General features: G+C 32.0%; 1 protein-coding gene across 3 annotated transcripts in view; it reads right to left on the reverse strand.

Annotated features, from left to right (window-relative positions):
* Positions 1-20,372, reverse strand: part of LOC129745321 (protein quick-to-court-like) — an 80,286-nt gene that overhangs the window by 48,473 nt on the left and 11,441 nt on the right. For 2 of the 3 annotated variants that reach the window (XM_055738317.1, XM_055738315.1), the window contains exon 1: positions 8,952-9,505. The exons of the other annotated variant lie outside the window; for it this stretch is intronic. The gene's annotated coding sequence lies outside the window, so the exon portion shown is untranslated. Of the gene's footprint in view, positions 1-8,951; positions 9,506-20,372 lie in introns of those variants that run through there. 3 annotated transcript variants of the gene reach the window in all.

Consider the following 20,372-nt stretch of genomic DNA (forward strand, 5'->3'; position numbering starts at 1 on the left):
GACCTTTCCATTTCTCCAATAAGAAGAGGGGAAGGAGGAGGGAGGCGTTCACACTATATTTTTGAATCACTCGAGAACTTATTATTCAAATTTAACCCTCATCCGTCCCATAAAAATTTACCCGTTGCAGTCCTGGAGTGTCAATTTGACACTCCCGACTAAAACCAATATGCCCCTTTAGTTTCTCAACCGATTTTTACAAAATTTATAGTTTTGGAAACCTCATAATGTAACCTAAATATGTAACCCAGTTCCCACGTACAAAACTTTAGTTTTCCGTTATTCAAAGTTTTTTTGAGACTTTGAATAACGGAAAACTGAAGTGTTGTATGTGAATTATTCTTTGAGTTACATTAAGATAGGGGTGTCTCGCCGTCCCACGGGATATGTCCTGCTTTTTTAGAAAATGTCCCGAAGTCCCTCTTTTTTTCTCCAAATATCCCGCTTTTTCGTAAGAAAACTTTTGTGGTAGACTTACCCGATCAGGAGAGAAAAACTAAATTATATCAAGATGAGATATTTTGATACTAATTTTTTCCTATCTAAATGAGTTATTATTCGATTCAGTACTCGTAGGATGTTAAAATATCTCAAATTATATCAAAAAATTTATGCGGTCATAGCTAAATTATATTAATTTTAGATATGCTCCTTTCAAGTTTATATCTCGTTCAGATAGCATAATTTGATATTGGGCAGAACAAAACCTAACAAAATTATAACTTATCAAGATATGAGTACTACGAGAAAATTTTCTAGTGGGATGTCAATAAACCACATTATATGCTAAAACCATGCCCCATTTTTGGATTCCATAAAATTGGATTCAATTTTATGGATCTGTTGAGCGAAACTTATTAATGGACGGTTTGGGCCGTTGACTTCGATGTCCGTGTTTCAGAAAAAGTTGTACGTATATCAAAATACGATATAATCATTTTATTTTAGGACAATCCGAAAAAAAATCTTGATAATTGAAAATGAGCTCAACCCCATTCAAGTCTGTCAATCAGAATAAGATATTATTCGGATTGGAGAAACTTAAAATCGAAAATTTGGAGTACTTAATTATAACTGAAGCAGATTTTAATATCTTGGTGAGATATGTTTGAGTTATTATTTTGATATGCCCTCCTGATCGGGTAACCTTCTCAGATTCTACCACTTCAAAGTAGTTCGTCCGTGTTTGAAGAAAACACTTCTTATAAAATCTCTCCTCGATCATTTTCTTCTAATCTTCTTTTCTCCATTTATGATTTTCAAAATAAAAATGTTCTTACTTAAAGAACAGGACATACGCCGGAAAAGCTGTATTTTTTTTTTGTATTTTTTCTCAAATTTAGCTGCATTTTTTTTTCAAAGTATATGTAAGACAAGAATCAATTACTCGTTTGGAGAGCGAATCCGAGAAATTTTATCTTAAAACCTGCCAAAATCCGTACATCTGATTTCAAAATTTTCAACCCAAAACCCAAAATCAACCCAAATTTTCAATCCAAAACCCAAAATTTGGTTAAAACAGTGGAATTTTTCAAAAAAAATTAAAAAGAAAATGAGTGAAAATATATTTTTAAATCAAAACCCATCAGCAGATATTCAATCGTATTTTAAGGTTTCCGAAAAACTGTTCATGATTATTTAGTTTAGATTAAACTTGCTAAAAAAAATTCGTTTTTGGATGCAAAATAAAAAAAAAAAACAACTCAATTTTAGTTTTTTTTGCTCAACTTTGAAAATAAAATAAATAAATCCAGGTTTTTTTATACGAAATATGGGAAAATGGATCAGACCGAACTTTTCCTAAATTTGTATCAAATAACTGGGCAAATCCAGATGAAACCGGGCAATCATCATAACAATTTGGATCAGTTAAGCGTTCTTTGAGCTCGTTCTAGCGACATGGAAAATAATAAAAAAGTAAAATTTACCGAGATAGCGAGGGGAAACTCAACTACAACAACAGAGCAAGGTAAAATTTATCTGCATCGAATCGGGGGAAGAAGGTACAATTTACCGAGAAAAATGGTGAATCCAAAGATGGTAAATCTTACCTCGTAGCCAGGTGAAGCTCAGCTGAATTGTGCCGAATGAAAAAGTATAATTCACCTAGAAAAAATGGTAAATCCAAATAAGGAAAAATTTACCTCGAAACGAGGTGAAATTAATCTGGATTGAGCAAAAAAAAAAAGGTTCAAAATTTATTTCAAAAAGTAACTATTTGGCGAACCCTTTTATTGAGCTTAAGCTGTTTTGTCAGTCAGGAAGGAAGTTTTGCTTCGTACGCAAAATGTGAAAATCGAAACAGAATGTATGGTAAGTGTTTTCCTAAATATCATTTAGTTGTGCTTTTTCTCATAATACTTTGCTTTTTTTCAGATCGGCCCATAGAGCTTCGAAATGTATTCCACGTCATCCTCCAGATATCATTCCGGAAAAGCCGGACCTGACCGGATTAATCGAACGCAGATGGACATGAATGTGTCAACGCAATGCAGGAAGATTCAGGTTCCATAGTGGCTCGAAAGAATGCGAAAGCCGAATTTCCATGAGCCTGGCGAAGAAAGGACTTGCCTCAATAATTTTTTTAAACACGATGATACATTTCAAAAATAAATATAAGGTAAAAGTCCCTACAGTAGTTTCTCGATTTTATCACTATTCGATTTTATCAATACTCGCCAAATTCACGCTCGATTTTATCACGGTTATTGTTTCGATTTTATCACGATTTTTAAGAAATCATTCAGAAACCATTACCAGGTCCTAAATTTTCATTCAAAACCATAGAGCATCTTTGTTTATGATATTTTTTATGGTTTATGTTATAGTATATAGGTATCCAATAATATGAAAATGCCATTGAACTGCTTATTTTATCTGTATAGTGTTTAAAATCGTCATTTGGATTTTAAAAACGCTTGTAATAATCGACACAAGTATTTTAACGTCACGCTGATGCTAGTGTTGTTACTTGTGTTGGTTAGTCGCTTTAAAAAATTTAACTTTTTTGGTTATGCAAATCATATAAAAATGTGGGTGAATTTAAGCGTTTTTGTAAAGAGATAAGTGTCTCTGATTTCTTTGTTGAACTTGTTTGTTTAAAAGGGTGGCGTGCATAAGCCTTATTGGATAGCCTTTAGTATTGTCTGAATGGATAATTTTGGAAGAATAAAATGAAATTCTGCTAGCTTTGTCTGAAAATATGACTAAGATTTCTGTTTTTCTACATATAAAGACAAAAGATTATCTGCCCATAAAGCAAATTTCGAGAAACACACTGAAAAAGTCTAAGTTGAGCAAATTTTAAAATATTTTTCGAATAAATATACTTTTTAATTCATCAAAAGTGTAAAGATTAAAATATTGAAATTTGAAATAAGCAGAAACCAATTTCTTGATGCTAACTTTTTTGAATTTTTTTTCAAAATCGAAATAAGAGATAAAGACTGTTAAATTTCCATCAAAGCAAAATAATTCACTTTAATTAGATATAGACTATCAAATGGATATACAACATGGTTTTATTTCAAGAAAAAGCCTAAAAATTTGCTTTAGAGAAGAATAATTTGAACTGAAAACGATCCTTTTTGTTTAGTAATCTTTGATAATTAAGCCTTATGATCGAAATTTATTGATACAAAACGTTTCCACTGCTGAAAATATTATAAATTATTGATTAAAAACAGTAACAATACTTTTTTTTATTCAATTTTTAGTTTCGCCAAATTCACGGTTTCGCCATATTCACGGTGAAATTTTTTTTGACCGTGATAAAATCGAAAAACTACTGTATTTACTACAAATAAATATCAATTTTTGAATGAATTTTGTTTTAATTTTTTTTTATGAAGAAACCAATTAAACCAACTAGCAATTATTTTTTAAGTCAGTGAATGGGAAGAGGTATTATTTATTTTTTTTCTAGGTGAGTGCGAAAAATGTAAAATTTACCTTTTTGATAGGAGAATTGAAAAATGTAAAACTTACCTTTTTGCTAGGTGAATTAAAAAAAATCCTCAAGAAAGGGGTGGAAAAATATCACTTCGCTTCTCGGTAAATTTTACCTTTTTCATTAATTTTCCGTGGATGTTAATATTTATTTATTGAAGAAAATATTCTTTAAGTTGCTTCCAAATGATGATGGCTCAAGATTTTTTTCCGGAATCCTAGCAGAATCCGTTTAATGTAAAGCTAAAAAAAAGTCTCATTTAAGACCAATATATTTATTTGTTGAAGATTTTACGTTGATTTATTTTTTTTAACAGAAATATGAAAAAACTTACAAACATCAAAGCGTATGACGGTCGCCTTGTCTTAGAAATTGTGAATTGAAAAAAAGTTAAAAAACAGCTACCAGCTACCTTTGAAAATTCGTCAAACAATCTGTGACTCATATTTCGGAAATCTAAAAACGCAAAAATGTGGCAAATTACGTCAACTTTCCAATCCTCTTGCAAAATTTATCTGGTATCACTTGAACCATTTTGACAATTCATTAATTGAAAAGTACGGTTTTTACACCACTTTTTACATTTTTTGTGGTCATGATCTAAAAATACTTATGTGTAACGTATAGCATCTAACTTCAGCTTCCCTGGACTCTAAGTTAAATTTGTTTTGAGCATTCCGCAGTTGATTTACAGTCTTTTTCCGAAGCATGTTTTATTGCGGATTTTTTTTCTTAGACTTTGAATAACGGAAGTATAGTAGCTAAACATTGTCTGAGAAATATATTTGAGTTATATTATGAGGTTTCCAAAACTATAAATTCTGTAAAAATCGGTTGAGAAAAAAGAGAGATATATTAGTTTTAATCAGAAGTGTCAAATTGACACTTCAGGGACTGTTACGGGTAAAAACTTCAGGGACGGATGAGGGTTAAATGATAAGTTGAAATGTTTTGTTGGTATTCAACAATCTGTGAAAATTATTTGATCTCAGCGTTGATGATGTTTTTTTGGTTTCGAAAAACCTTAATCCCAAACCTTATTATTTCATGTGAGTTTTTGACTATTGAAATGCTGATTGGAGAATGGGCCAAGCATTTACTTTTGGAAACTATTTAGTTTCATGTTTGCCCAATACTTTGAGTTTTGGAAGTTCGTAGTTTAAATCAAATGATCATCGTTAATCAATTTCTGTTTGATTGTTTCAATCATAGGTGCTACAAAAAATCAGTGCAGTGTAATGATCAAATTTCCCGAAAACCGCGAATAATTTTGAATTCTGAGAAAAAGTCATAGAAGTTTTCTATTAGTCAATTTTTCAAAATTTTGCATAATACGGAAATTTTGACGATATTTTAAAGAAGATATAATTCTTAAAGCTCAAGTTAAATCGTTTTGTTGACTTCAACAAAGTTGTAATTATTATTTTTTTTTTTTTTATTTACATAGTATTCCGTCTCACGACATAACTTGACGAACATAATTCCTAAAATTCACTCGGTTCATAGCAACCGTTCTCCAATTTCTCGGGCACCCCACGTTCGCCAGATCACGCTCCACTTGGTCTAACCACCTCGCTCGTTGCGCCCCCGCTCGTCTTGTTCCTACCGGATTCGTAGCGAACACCTGTTTTGCAGGACAGTCGTCCGGCATTCTCGCAACATGTCCCGCCCAGCGTATCCGGCCAGCCTTCACCACCTTCTGGATACTGGGTTCGCCGTAGAGGCGCGCGAGCTCGTGGTTCATCCTTCGCCTCCACACTCCGTTCTCCTGTACGCCGCCAAAGATGGTTCTTAACACTCGTCGCTCGAATACTCCGAGTGTACGCAGGTCCTCCTCGAGCAATATCCATGTCTCGTGCCCGTAGAGAACAACCGGTCTAATGAGCGTCATATACAGGTTACACTTCGTGCGAGGGCTAAGTTCTTCTAAGTCAAAGTTGTAAAATGAGTTTAAATCTTCAATATAAAATATTCAAAGTCTTTCTTTAAAGTTTTCAGAAGTAGTTGTAATCTTATTAATTCAAATTTGAAAAAAATGAAGAATTAAATTTTATCGATGTATTATATTTGTGAAACTAAAATATCAAGGCATGATGTGAATCCTCTATTGTATGAAGGATAATGAAATACAGACCCCGTTCGTTTTTGGCAACATTCAATTTTGGCAACATTCGATTTTGGCAACATCCGATTTTGGCACATGTGCCAAAATCGAACGGTTTTTAGAAGCGTCATCACCTTCTAGTTTTTTGTAAACAGGACCAATATAATTTAGACAAACACTATAAATACGTTTTTAAGTTCTGAAATGGTGATAAAATACAACCAAAAAAACAAAAGTTTTTCAAAAAATTTATAAAGCACTCAAAATGACAAAAAGATGATAAATTCAAAAAATTAAAAAACAAATTCAAACAAAAGACTGAAAATGACAAAAATCAACTAAAAAATGATCAAGAACGATAAAAACAGCAAATATGACAAATGAAAACAAACATTATAAACAAAACAAGGAAAATGCAAAATGCATCAAAAACATGATGAAAAAAAAATTAAAATTTACTACAAATGATCGGAATTTGAACAAAAATAACGTGTTTGATAATAATAACAGTTATTTTGTAAAAAAAAAGAGAAAAAAGTTGAGAAAAAAACCGTTCGATTTTGGCAACATTCGATTTTGGCAACATAAAATGTACGGGCGTGTTGCCAAAATCGAACGGGGTCTGTAATTAAAAATCTATTTTTGATTTTATGTAAATTGTTTAGTTTGTGTGATATCAAAGATTTACATTTATATTATAAAATAAGATAAAGGGCTGAAGCATAGGATCTAATCAATAAAACAAAAATCGATTTTACTCAAAACTGATCAATTTTAAAAATTTCCAACCGCTATATCACCACCCGGTGATCAACTTTGACCAACAATAAATTTTTGCACATTACCATCAATAACTCAGTCTAGATATAGTTTGAGTTTTTGAAACCTGTTTTCTACGTTTGAAAGCTTATTTATTAAGTATCTAATAGGCAACATTTGGTTTGTATTGGAAATTTTCAAAATCTTAAAATATCTATGTTTTATAAGGCTCGCAAACAAACATCTCTGTTGATAAATTTGGGTTTTGAGGTGGATCATATATGCTCCATTGGGAAGATAACAACACAGAGGGTGCAAATGAAATATAAGAAATCACGGAAAAAATACTATAAATTTCATCACCTCATTGATCACAAACTAAAACGATCCTATTTTGTGAAATATTTCTTGTGTATATCCAGCCCTCAAAAGTCAAACTATTGAAATTTTTGAAATTTTCAGTTTTGCCTTGAACAATGGCGGCCATGACACTTTTCGCCAGAGAAACAAAACATGCCGTTTTTTCGAAAAAATCACGAGCTTTTGCAAATATTTTGAGACATGTGGTCATTTTAGTGAATGAAATATCTATCCTGAAGGGAAAAAACTTTTGACGGAAGGATTTCATGAGTATTGATAAAAAAAACTTAGCAAGATGAAAAGTACCTTTTGTTCCCATTGTATCACCTGTGCTCCACTTTACTCAATCGAAAATTTACATGTTTTAGTAGGAATCTAAGCAAACCATCATTTGATTTTGCTTACACAAGCAATTTTTTGCACGTCAGTGTTTTTATTTGAGGATAATTATGAAAACTTGTGAAATTATTGAACATCAAATGACGACTTGATTTAAATTTCAAAAATATCCAACTTTTGCGCAGCTTTTGATCTGCCGAGCAAAAACTAGTGAATCGATTTTCTTCAAATTTTGTGCAATGATTCTTCATTCATACCTGCACATTCCATGAGAAAATGGTGTTGATCCAAAGCGCCCAGGTCAAATGTGAGCTATGCGAAGTTGTGGATCACCGGTGCTACCATGGGAAGGAAAGGGTTAAAAAGCAAGGTAAAATTTATAAAATAGCATTTTTAAATATTATAAAGATGTTTGAATCCTTTATGATCAAGAAAACTCGTATAAAACTGTCGATAAAAGAGACTGATCAGGATTCTAGGATTCAAAACAGAGACGAAATCGATTTTTAAATCAAATTTAAAGTAGTCTAATAAATTTCAGCCACCATGTTATACGTTCATTGGAGTTCAGTACTGGAAACATGCCACATTCCCCTCAACAAAAAGAATAATCGAAAAATATTGATAAAAGCAATCAATATTACCCCGGATTACGGTACCAAAAATGCTATTCCCTTGTGTTATCACAAAAAAAAATAAACTGGATTCAATTCATACCAATTTTACCAGTTTATTTGAGAGCTAAAAATTACAATAAGTTTACCTTCAGTATATGATGAAGGTTATATATAAATTGGCAAGAAAAATAATTTCACCCTTCATTCAACCCTTGCATAAGTGCGATGTCAACATAGTTGAAGCATCCCTCAAACATGCCGCTGCTCATTACATACCCACTTCCTGTTCTTCTTCCTTTTGCTCTTTCAACCCTGCGCGCTACAAACTTGCTCTGTGATGTTGCTGTTACATAACAACAACGACCACCCAAAGGTTGTTTTTCTTCCTTTTCTAGGATTACATTAAGTTGTTTTTTTCCTCCAGCAGCACCGTGTTCTGCTGGCTAGTGCTTGCTTAGTGATGCTAAAAATAGATCGCGCCTTACACCCCCACACAACTTCCAACAGAAAGAATCAAAGCGAATGAAAGAGGAACACGTGAATTTAAGCTGCTGCTACCGTGGGGCGATCCGTTATAATAATAATGGGCCGTTTTTTTTTTTCGATCGGTGGTGGAATGAATCCGGGTTTCCGGCTGACATTCCAATTTGTTGGCTTCCTCTAGAGCGCTATGGAAACGGAACTGTTACGAAACACCTTTCGTGACAGCAATCCATTCCCGTGTATATCTGCAGCAGCCATCAAGAGAACATATGCCTATATGTATGTTTGGTAAACCTCAAAGAGCAGTAGAACTAGATTCACCTGGCCAAAGTGCACTCACCTCGATAAAGTTCTGTATGCTATTTTTTTCCGCTACCGTATGGAAGGCAGAACCACAATAAGGCCTTATTAAGAGTAAGCTCAGCGGCAGCAAACTTCAGTCCGTTTTCTTCATACTATCTGCATCATAACTGCGTGCTGAACATTTTAAACCTCTTCACTTTGGTAGAACTTTGCAAACCCAGAACTTCGAAAGGGCTTCGCGCCGGTTTAATTACATCCAATGAATTTGGTTTTGCATCGGTAGCACAAAACAATTATGTAATCCGTGAGCCCACACCGAGAACGAAGAACGATTTCGTTTGACTGATTCAGCACCTGACTGTGCCCTCAATCAATCATCGAAGCTAGAGGGCGCCACACACCACAGACCCACTTATAGCTCTGCCACGCGGTTCTTCGCCAACCGGACCGAATCACTCATTATGGTTGTTGAAAAAAGACCAAAACGGTTGGACTGTTTGTATTGCGGTGGCGAGAGCGAAAAAACCACACAAATCAAAACACCAAAACGATGTTGCTCGAGGAAGCGTTGTCCAACAACTAGTTACCTGTCTGAATGGAAAGACACAAAGCCTGCCGCCTTACAACAAGCATCACACGAACCGCACTGAGAAGAGCCAAATTTGGCAAAAAGCAAAAAAAAAAACACTAAACGCTGAACCCACAACATAAAGAGCGCGCGATTTCGGAGTTTCCTATGCTTCGAAATGGAGAGCTTGGAAAAGTTCGTCTAAGCATCATGGGAAAAGGCCAACATCATAGGAGGAAAACGCCATGCTGCTTGCTTGTGAGAGGACGAAGGACACAACAAAGCACATGGTGGTTCCCGAAGAAGGTGAGCAACTTTTGCTGGATTATCTCGCTCTCTCACTTCTGAACTTCGACTACAGGGGTTGTACGAGATTTATTCCCAGTTTGACACTTTTAGGTTCTGAACCTTCTGGACAGCTTTGATGGTTTTCAATATTTTGAAAGTTTTAACAATGTTGACAATTTTGACTATTTTGACAATTTTGACAATTTTGACAATTTTGACAATTTTGACAATTTTGACAATTTTGACAATTTTGACAATTTTGACAATTTTGACAATTTTGACAATTTTGACAATTTTGACAATTTTGACAATTTTGACAATTTTGACAATTTTGACAATTTTGACAATTTTGACAATTTTGACAATTTTGACAATTTTGACAATTTTGACAATTTTGTCAATTTTGACAATTTTGACAATTTTGACAATTTTGACAATTTTGACAATTTTGACAATTTTGACAATTTTGACAATTTTGACAATTTTGACAATTTTGACAATTTTGACAATTTTGACTATTTTGACAATTTTGACAATTTTGACAATTTTGACAATTTTGACAATTTTGACAATTTTTACAATTTGTACAATTTTGACAATTTTGACAATTTTGACAATTTTGACAATTTTGACAATTTTGACAATTTTGACAATTTTGACAATTTTGACAATTTTGACAATTTTGACAATTTTGACAATTTTGACAATTTTGACAATTTTGACAATTTCGACAATTTTGACAGTTTTGACAGTTTTGACAGTTTTGACAATTTTCACAATTTTCACAATTTTGACAATTTTGACAATTTTGACAATTTTGACAATTTTGACAATTTTGACAATTTCGACAATTTTGACAATTTTGACAATTTTGACAATTTTGACAATTTTGACAATTTTGACAATTTTGACAATTTTGACAATTTTGACCATTTTGACAATTTTGACAATTTTGACAATTTTGACAATTTTGACAATTTTGACAATTTTGACAATTTTGACAATTTTGACAATTTTGACAATTTTGACAATTTTGACAATTTTGACAATTTTGACAATTTTGACAATTTTGACAATTTTGACAATTTTGACAATTTTGACAATTTTGACAATTTTGACAATTTTGACAATTTTGACAATTTTGACAATTTTGACAATTTTGACGATTTTGACAATTTTGACTATTTTGACAATTTTGACAATTTTAAGTATTTTTGACAATTTTAAGTATTTTTGACAATTTTGACTATTTTAAGTATTTTTGACAATTTTGACAATTTTGAGAATTTTGGCAATTTTGACAATTTGGACAATTTTGAAAATTTTGACAATTTTGTCAATTTTGACAACTTTGACAATTTTGATAATTTTAATGATTTTAATAATATTTAAAATTTTGACAATTTTGACAATTTGGGCAATTTTGACAATTTTGACAATTTTGACAATTTTGACAATTTTGACAATTTTGACAATTTTGACAATTTTGACAATTTTAACAATTTTGACAATTTTGACAATTTTGACAATTTTGACAATTTTGACAATTTTGACAATTTTGACAATTTTGACAATTTTGACAATTTTGACAATTTTGACAATTTTGACAATTTTGACAATTTTGACAATTTTGACAATTTTGACAATTTTGACAATTTTGACAATTTTGACAATTTTGACAATTTTGACAATTTTGACAATTTTGACAATTTTGACAATTTTGACAGTCTTGACAATTTTGAAAAATTTTACAATTGACAATTATGAAAATTTTGACAACTTTGACAACTTTGACAATTTTGACAATTTTGACAATTTTGACAATTTTGACAATTTTGACAATTTTGACAATTTTGACAATTTTGACAATTTTGACAATTTTGACAATTTTGACAATTTTGACAATTTTGAAAATTTTGACAATTTTGACAATTTTGACAATTTTGATAATTTTGACAATTTTGACAATTTTGACAATTTTGACAATTTTGACAATTTTGACAATTTTGACAATTTTGACAATTTTGACAATTTTGACAATTTTGACAGTCTTGACAATTTTGACAATTTTGACAATTTTGACAATTTTGACAATTTTGACAATTTTGACAATTTTGACAATTTTGACAATTTTGACAGTCTTGACAATTTTGACAATTTTGATAATTTTGACAATTTTGAAAATTTTGACAATTTGGCATTTTTGGCAGTTTTGGTATTTTTTGACAATTTAAACAATTTTGAAAATTTTGACAATTTTGACAATTTTGACAATTTTGACAATTTTGACAATTTTGACGATCTTGATAAGTCGTCAACGTTGCGCTGGAATGTGTCTAGCGCATATTTTCTCAGTGTCGATCAATATTTCCACATATTACTACTTTGTTTGTTAAACTTTGCTTAAAACTGATTTAAAATTTTTAAAATTGTTTTTTCTGAACACTTTTTTTGTAAGCTTTTAGTTTCATGATTTTACATGATTATAAGCAAATGTGCTAATCGTTTTTTCTCCATTTCTATTTATCATTTTATTTTCCAGTATCAATTGTGATGAATTTTGTTTTCCTACTCAGGACTCCTATTTTTCATAACTCGTATTCTAATGGGTAATTTAAAAAAAATTAATTACTTACTTGTTTTCTGGTTTCTCCATTTCAACTTTGAATCAGAAATCTTTATTTGATTTCACTTTATTTATGTTTCAGTTTTTAATTTCTTTTTATGGATTTGGATTTTTGGAAATAAATTGAAATTTGATTACTCAATGGAAAGGAGTGTTGTAAAAGTTTTTTTTATCAAAGGATTTGAATCTCAATTGCTTATTCATCCCGACCCTTTTAAAAGCGATGAATTATTATCTTCCTTTGAAGAAACAATTTAAGAGGTAATAAACCTTCAAACAAATAAAATAGTAAATAATTTAAAATTTGGGTCTGTCTGAAAAGGGAAACTCCGGGCATCCTAATGGTAAAAGAATATTAAATTTTAAGTGATATATGCTTATTTTCGAAAATAGTTTTCCTAGCTGACAAATTGTGTGATTTTTTATTCTGAATCCCTAAACTGCCCGGTTCTGGTTTCTCGTAAATTACGAATTCTTTTTTTTAATGGATAAAAATTCACAAATGCCACAAGGTGGTTCAGTGTCATAACACTCTACCACTTTGTGGCATTCGTGAATTCTTATCTGATTTTTAAAATGGACGAGTTTTGATTATTTTGCCATTTTTTAACATTTTGGAAGGAGTTTGTGTATCGCAACAGAAGAATGTTTTCAAACATCAGTTGCTGTCAATTCCAATTCAGTCCGCTATTTTTGCCATTACAGGATGTTCTCCTACATTAGATACTTGATTGCGCTCAGCAAATTTAAATCTTATAAATAATTTTTTTATTATGTAGTTAACTATAGGGCTCTGAACAGTTCATTATTGAGCTGAACACCTAACTTAATGTAATAATGTAATATCCTTTTGCACATCTTCCGTCATGATAACGTTTGAAAAAATCAGAAAAGTAGTGTATAAATTTATGCATGAAAAAAGTATTGAGAATAAAAATCCAGCACTTTATACTATGGAAAATAAATAAAATTTTATACAATTATTTCTTTTTTTTTTGTCAACTCTTACCGTTTATAACTTTTCAAGAGATTTTTCTATACAAGTTCACTGTTGGAAGAAACTAAATGAAATATAATTGCAGTTTGAATTTCACAAGTCCAAAAAGTCCGATTTTGGGGGATTTACTATATCTCAGGCCACACAAATTTAAGAAAGCTATCTTACGCAGAAAATTGGATAAAAAATATCATCAGAGTAATAAGTTCTGGAAGTTCAAATTCGAAGTGGCAGTTTGCGAGCTTCCCATTTCTATACAGTTATGAACGGTACTGTATGTACTTGAAAACCTATTCAAGCTTCCGTCCAAGATGTGCTTTTTTGCAGACCTAAAAAATAGATATTTACTTAAGATATTTGGAATTCCAAGTTTCACAACTAATAATAATGATAAATATTTTTCTTATCGAAGAATAATGACCCTAATGGGTTAAACTCCTTTAAAAAATGTTTAAAAAAATTCTAGGTCCGTGATAACCGTTTGAAACTGTTTATAACTGTTTTTCGTTTTCTTTTTCTGTGTAGTATCTAAAAAACCGAACTCTTTTTAGTTTTTGTTGTCAAGTATCTACACCTCTAGTGCCCAACCCGGCCTGCAGACGAGGTCCACTAAAATTGGCATATAATCAATACCAACCAGAATTTTACTTTTTGCGCAGAAGGTTTTAAAATATGTTTACCTAACATTCCATACAAATGAAAACTGTTTTATTAGCAGTTGTCAAAAGCTAAAAGTAAGAGATGTTTTAAAAATATGAGAAATCTGCTAATGGACCTATTTTTCGAAAAATCTTCAATTTGGTGGCCTCAGACATCCTTGATCTATGTGTTTTTCAATCGAAAAAATTGAAATGATTTTTTGAAAAAATCCTAAGTTAAAGCCCATTTACGCTTCACGTGAAAATGAACGTGAATCTAGGTTTTTTTTTTAAATAATGGAATCGGGGATGGTTGAAAGATGGAATTCCAACCGGACTCGTTTCTTTAAACCTGATAGAAATAATTTTATTCCGATTTCATCTTTGAATCATTTACCATCGATTCCACTATGTTACAAAACCTAGTTTTTTTGCACAATTCCATTATTTTATTTACATAGTATTCCGTCTCATTCCGTCTTGACGAACATAATTCCTAAAATTCACTCGGTCCATGGCAACCACACAATTCCATACAAGTTGAAATATCTCAGTTATTTGTGGAACCATTTAAATAAAGTTATATAAAAATATTGCTATAAGTTAGTTGTCAGAATTGAGGAAATAATGGTTGAAGTGTGTGAAAACTACAATCGAAATGCTGAAATATAAATTCCTTAGCCCCTATTCTTATGTATTTTTTTTTAATTGTAAAAAAAATGTCCCTCATTTATAAAGTTTTTCGTAGAACAAAAGTTATTTGTAAAAAAAACTAAGCTTCTGAGAATTTTTCAACGAATAAAAAACTTGGGTCCAAGAAGTATGAAAATGTTGCATGGAGTCTGTTTTTACCTTCAAAAAGAAAAATGGCATCTCTGAAAATTTGCTATATCGGGGGGATATTATTTTGAAGATTTGCGAACAAAATACTCGAGAACAATTTCAAGATTTCGCTATCAATTTTTCCTATGTTGAAATTCCTTTAAAAATAAAAATAATTTCGAAAATTTCAGAAAAAAAAAATTAATCATAACTTTGGCGAAAATGTTAGATGTCGAATAAAATTAAATGTTATCAATAAAAATTATATAGCTCTAAAAGAAAATGGAAACCCTGTAGCAAATTAACAAGATTAGGGTAGTAAAGGTGTATATTCTCGATGATCATTTCTATTGAAGACAGAATGTAGTTTTATTTTAAGTTGAGTGAAGAATGTTACTATTTAATCATTCTACAATATATTGTTGCTGCTTGGTAAAACATTAAAACTGACTTTCTTACTCGGTGTTTATAGGTTCCAGAAATATGACGAGGCTCTACGTGGTAGAAAATAATTTATAAGAATTGAACAAACAATACTGAGTGTTTGAGAAAATCTGATTTTCTTTTTGGCGGTCTGTGCGGTTTAAAGCTGCAACAACCTACTGTAATTTAAAAAACAAATAACATGCTTTAAGCAAAAAATTCTGAATTGATTGAAAGAAAACCTTTTTTCAAGGAAACACACCAAAATTCAAATAAATCGTCAGGGGGTAAAATATATGGTTGAATGATTAATTTATAACTTTCACCACTCAACTTAAAACGACATTCTGTCTTCAATAGTAATTATTATTGAGAATACACCTTTATTACTGTGTTCTTGCTTATTTGCTACAGTGTTTCCCGTAAATATAAAGGTTTATTTCAGATAATTTTTATAGCTAATTTTGGAAATTTCTTCTAAATTTTAAATGATGCTAGAAGTTTTTAATCAACATAATTTTTTATCAAAAATTTGAAGTTATTTATTATTTTTGGAGGAATCTGAACATTTAAGTCAAAAAAGTAAAATTTAAAGTTCTTAGGAAAAATTAATGGCGAAAACTTGAAAAAGTTTCTCTAGACCCCCTGACTATTTTTTTGTCCTGTATAGTGCTCTCCTCTATAATGTTGCAAATTTTCAGAGATACTCTTCTAAAAAGACACCGTGATTAACAAATAAAAAATAAAATTCTTATTCACTTGTCACATAATTTCCGCATCAAAACCTTGTTCTAATCTTTAAAATATTTGAAATGTATTTGAGTTTTTTCTTTGCAACCTTTACTCAGCTTATTTGAGCTTTTGATGCATTACATACAGAACTTCATTTCTTGGTTGTTGTTAGTTCTTTAGTGCTAATATGTTTTTACAAACATCCTTAGCCGACATTTTAGATTATCTGTTCTGTGTATGTTTAATAATAAAATTATGTAAAATATAAGTATCATTTAAGGGAAATTTTATTAATGTTTTATGATACATATAGGGGAGAGTGGGGATACTTGATCCCCTTTTCTTATTTTCACCATATCTTTTTGGAAAATTTAGCAACTCGCCGTCTTTGACATTTTCTGACTGCTTGTAACTTCAAGTTTCTATGCTCCAAAAATTAAAACGATACTTGAACCCGTTGATGAACTAGAAGCATTTTCGTGGGAGTAAAAAAATTGCGATTTTTCTGAAGTTAGGGGAGACTTAATCCCCTATTGAAGAAGACTTGATCTTTTATTCAGGAAGCCCTAATCCTTGGAAAAAAAATTGACAAAACCCCAAGATAGAATGTGAATTGACTATTTTGGTCATGTTTTTTCTCATTTCACAACTTATAGCAGACATAAGAAGAAAATTCTATAACTTTGTCTCAACGCTAAAAACATTGCATAATTAAAGGCAAATTAAGAGAAAATTAATTATTTTTGCTCTTTTCTTCAGACAATTGTTTGGTAAATATTAGTATTTGGCTAAATATTAGTAATTTCGTGATCAGCAATCATAACGATCACTTCAGAAGAAGAATATGCCGTTTAGAAGGGGGATCAATTGTACCCAACTCTAGGGAATCAATTATATTCATAATCAACAATTTAAAAAACTTTTTCTGAAAAAAAGTTGAGAGTTTTCCATTGCTTTGAAAATATGGCATTATGAAGTTCATTTTACGCTCGAACGATTGATATATTGAAACAAATATTTTTTTCATAATTTTCCCATGTAACGAACATTTTAAAGTAATGAAAAAAGATTTTCAAGTTACATTTTGTGAAATTTTCCAAACAAAGTTCAATTACTTAAACAATTATTTTTTTTTTAATTTTTTAAACTACAAGCATTGTTATTTTGCTCATTTTGGCACATTTTTTCTAGAACATTTGATCTTTGTAAGACATTCCAGTTTCGAGATATAGCTAAAGAATCAAGTATCCCCAGGGATCAAGTATCCTCATTCTCCCCTACTGTTAAAAAATTTCAGATCCGATAACTAGGAGCGCTATGGTATAATAAATAGTGCGTCCAGATTTGTAGTGATCCATGCTTTAGTTCTTTAATTCTAACATTTTTTCACAAACATCCTTAGCCGACATTGTAGATTTTCTGTTCTGTGTATTTTCAATAATAAAATAATGTAAAATATAAGTATCATTCAAAGGAAATTTTATTCATGTTTTATGATACATATATCTGTTTATAGTTGAACTTGTCATTTCTTGAAATTGAGCTAATACTGTACCGAGTAACCGTACAGCAGAAAGTTTTATAAGCGTCTCATTTCCTTGAGAGCATGAAATTGCTCTCATTCGCACGACGACTGACTGTGGCGCGTATGCTCTTTTGACCTTGATCCATGTAGGGGTATTGGCACATGTTTAGGTTTCCATGTGGCGGCACAGCTTCGATGGAAGAGAAATAAGTAGAAAAACATGAACATTACTGACCAATCCTCGTTAAGCCAACGTTTGCAACATAAAAAATAGATTTCAGATGAACTATCGTTTAAGAAAGAATAAAAGATACTCAAAAGTTCCCATTAATGCAACGTGAATCATTTCAACAGTGTCATTTACCTACTTTGAAACAAACACACATTAAGGCTTTTCAAAGAAAAAAGTGCCAAAATTGTCTCTGTCCTCAAACCAAAAGAAAATGTCACGTGTTTTATATATACGACATTCAATAACGGTTTGTTTACACCACTCGGGTGTAATAAAATAGAAAAGAAAATCTCTGACCCAAGTCGGAAAAATAAAAAGCACCAGCATGACATTGGGAATGACGTGTAAAGCAGTAGACAATGCTCAAAAGAAAATATGATTTGTACCTGAGAAACCTTTTCGAGTGATACGAGGTGGCTTTTCGGTGCTACCTGTAGGATTTCGAGTACTTTGTTCGACTTTCTGGTGAGTAAGGTTGGCTGTTGCCAAATCTCGGATCGAAAACTTTGAGTGCGAGAAACCATAAAAAATACGGCTAAGTAGCTTAATGTTGTTTTTACCTGTTGCTCGCTTGCTGCTTTGGTTTTTCAGGTCGATGGACCCGAGTTGTGAAAACTAACACTAACTGCTGCATCACTCACAGGAGAGTTTTATTGGGTTGTAATTTCGTTTGTATTTATGAATGCAAAGTGTAAATTTATGACCTAGTGCCGGGCAGATGACGAGGTCAGTGCGCCGAGAGATCGTGGGTCCCAAAGTGAATCACTTATCTTGGTCAATGGGTTAGCGCATCAATGAATGAACAAATTCAATGAATCTTTCATATGTGGGTATCGTAAATACACTTAAAATTGTTAATGGAGATTATTGTTTGATGGATAAAGCATTAAATGTCATTATGTGAAAGCATGTCATATTTCTAACACTTTGATCTCTATCATGAAGAATTGTTTTCGAAAATAAAATTTTATCACTATACGTGATTAACAATTAAAAACAGCCTTTTTCTTAAAAGTTTTTTAACTTTGAATTGTAGGATTTGGTAACTACTAACTGTCTCGACTGTAGGAAATATTTACAATATAAATTTGATTGCCAGGACTACAACGGCTTGAATACTTGTTTTAATATATTGCAAATGATTTCTGAAGCTTAGTGCATTTAGAAATAAGACAGTTACTACCTTAAAGTTTCCCTTTTTTTTTAAAGTTCCTAAAAAGTTAAAGAAAAGCATAAAAATGTGACCCATAAACTCTCCCCAAATTTGTATGATAGCACAATAGCTTTGTAAAAATTATGAAGCATATTCCTCTTCAATTTGGTATCTTTAATTGAATTCAGTGCGGTATCCTTCCGTGTTTTTTTATCATAATTTATGATAATCATGACACGATTATTGTCAATTGGGCAACAATGAAATAAGACAACCAAAACTCGAGTTCCGGTTTTGTCCGAAGCTCTACATTAAACCCAATTGTTATAATAACGGGCAACATTTAACCAATTTTATTAGATCAAATAACCATCTGACGAAACCATTTCTCGTTCGCCTCACGCATCTGAAAATATCAAATTAAGCTTTCACGCCTAGCACACCTGCTGATGGACCGCTAATGGAGTACCCACAGAAAAGAAGATGGATTAACTCGTCCAACATCGGAATATGTACCCCCAACCAATCCCAAACGATAGCTTGGCGTTGCCCGAAAGAAAGTTTCTCATATTTTCTGCATTGATGCGTTCGTCGGACGCACAAAAACTCTGACCGTATGACCACATTTCCCCCCCCCCCGAGTGATGGCAACTTTCATCTGCGCTGTGCAACTGGACTGTGGATTGCGTTTTCCGATTAGCCAGCCAGGGGCCAGAGCAGAGCACATGCTGGATTCCGGAGGTAAACGACACTAATCTCCGGCCGGAACCATCTCATACATCACGACGCGGTGATGAAGCCGTTCGGTTTCGTTTTATTATTTTCATATAGATACCTGGGTACGAAATTGCCCTGGCGCGGAAGAAATTAAGATTCATCGACCCCATGCAAATGTACCAACGCACGTGGTGGTATGGATTGTTTTGGCCGTTTTGGCTTTCATTCTGGCAAAGTTAGGTTTGTCCTACGTGATGGTATTTCGCAAATAGTATTTTTTCGTAGTCGCTTTCAGACAGACGTTCACAGAGTTGGAACTGTAATTGAACACATCGGGAGGGACTTCCAGTACCGTAAAATGGGGCGAATCGGGACCAACTCCAGCGTAAACCGATTTATTCAAAAGTAAACAAAACTTAATAAAATGACTTTGTTTCATTCATACATAGTGCTTTGAATTCAATTTAAGCAGAGAAATGGGCATTTTCTGTAATGTGCCAAATACTTTTGTTCAACGAAAAATAGAGGATTTCATCTTCTTCTTCCCATTGCATGTGGTTAGAAAGGGAATATTTCACGGAAAGTATCTCCATACAGAATATGTTAAGATCACAATCTAATAAGAGTTACACTGAATAAATGCGATAAGTTAACTTATGCCGAATACCTTTGTCCGGCAGTGTAGGTGCTGATTTCCGAAGAATAGGCGGGACTTAGAGTGACACTCGATCTGGTCT

The sequence above is a fragment of the Uranotaenia lowii genome, chromosome 2 (assembly GCF_029784155.1).
Source record: "Uranotaenia lowii strain MFRU-FL chromosome 2, ASM2978415v1, whole genome shotgun sequence".
Lineage (NCBI taxonomy): Eukaryota > Metazoa > Arthropoda > Insecta > Diptera > Culicidae > Uranotaenia > Uranotaenia lowii.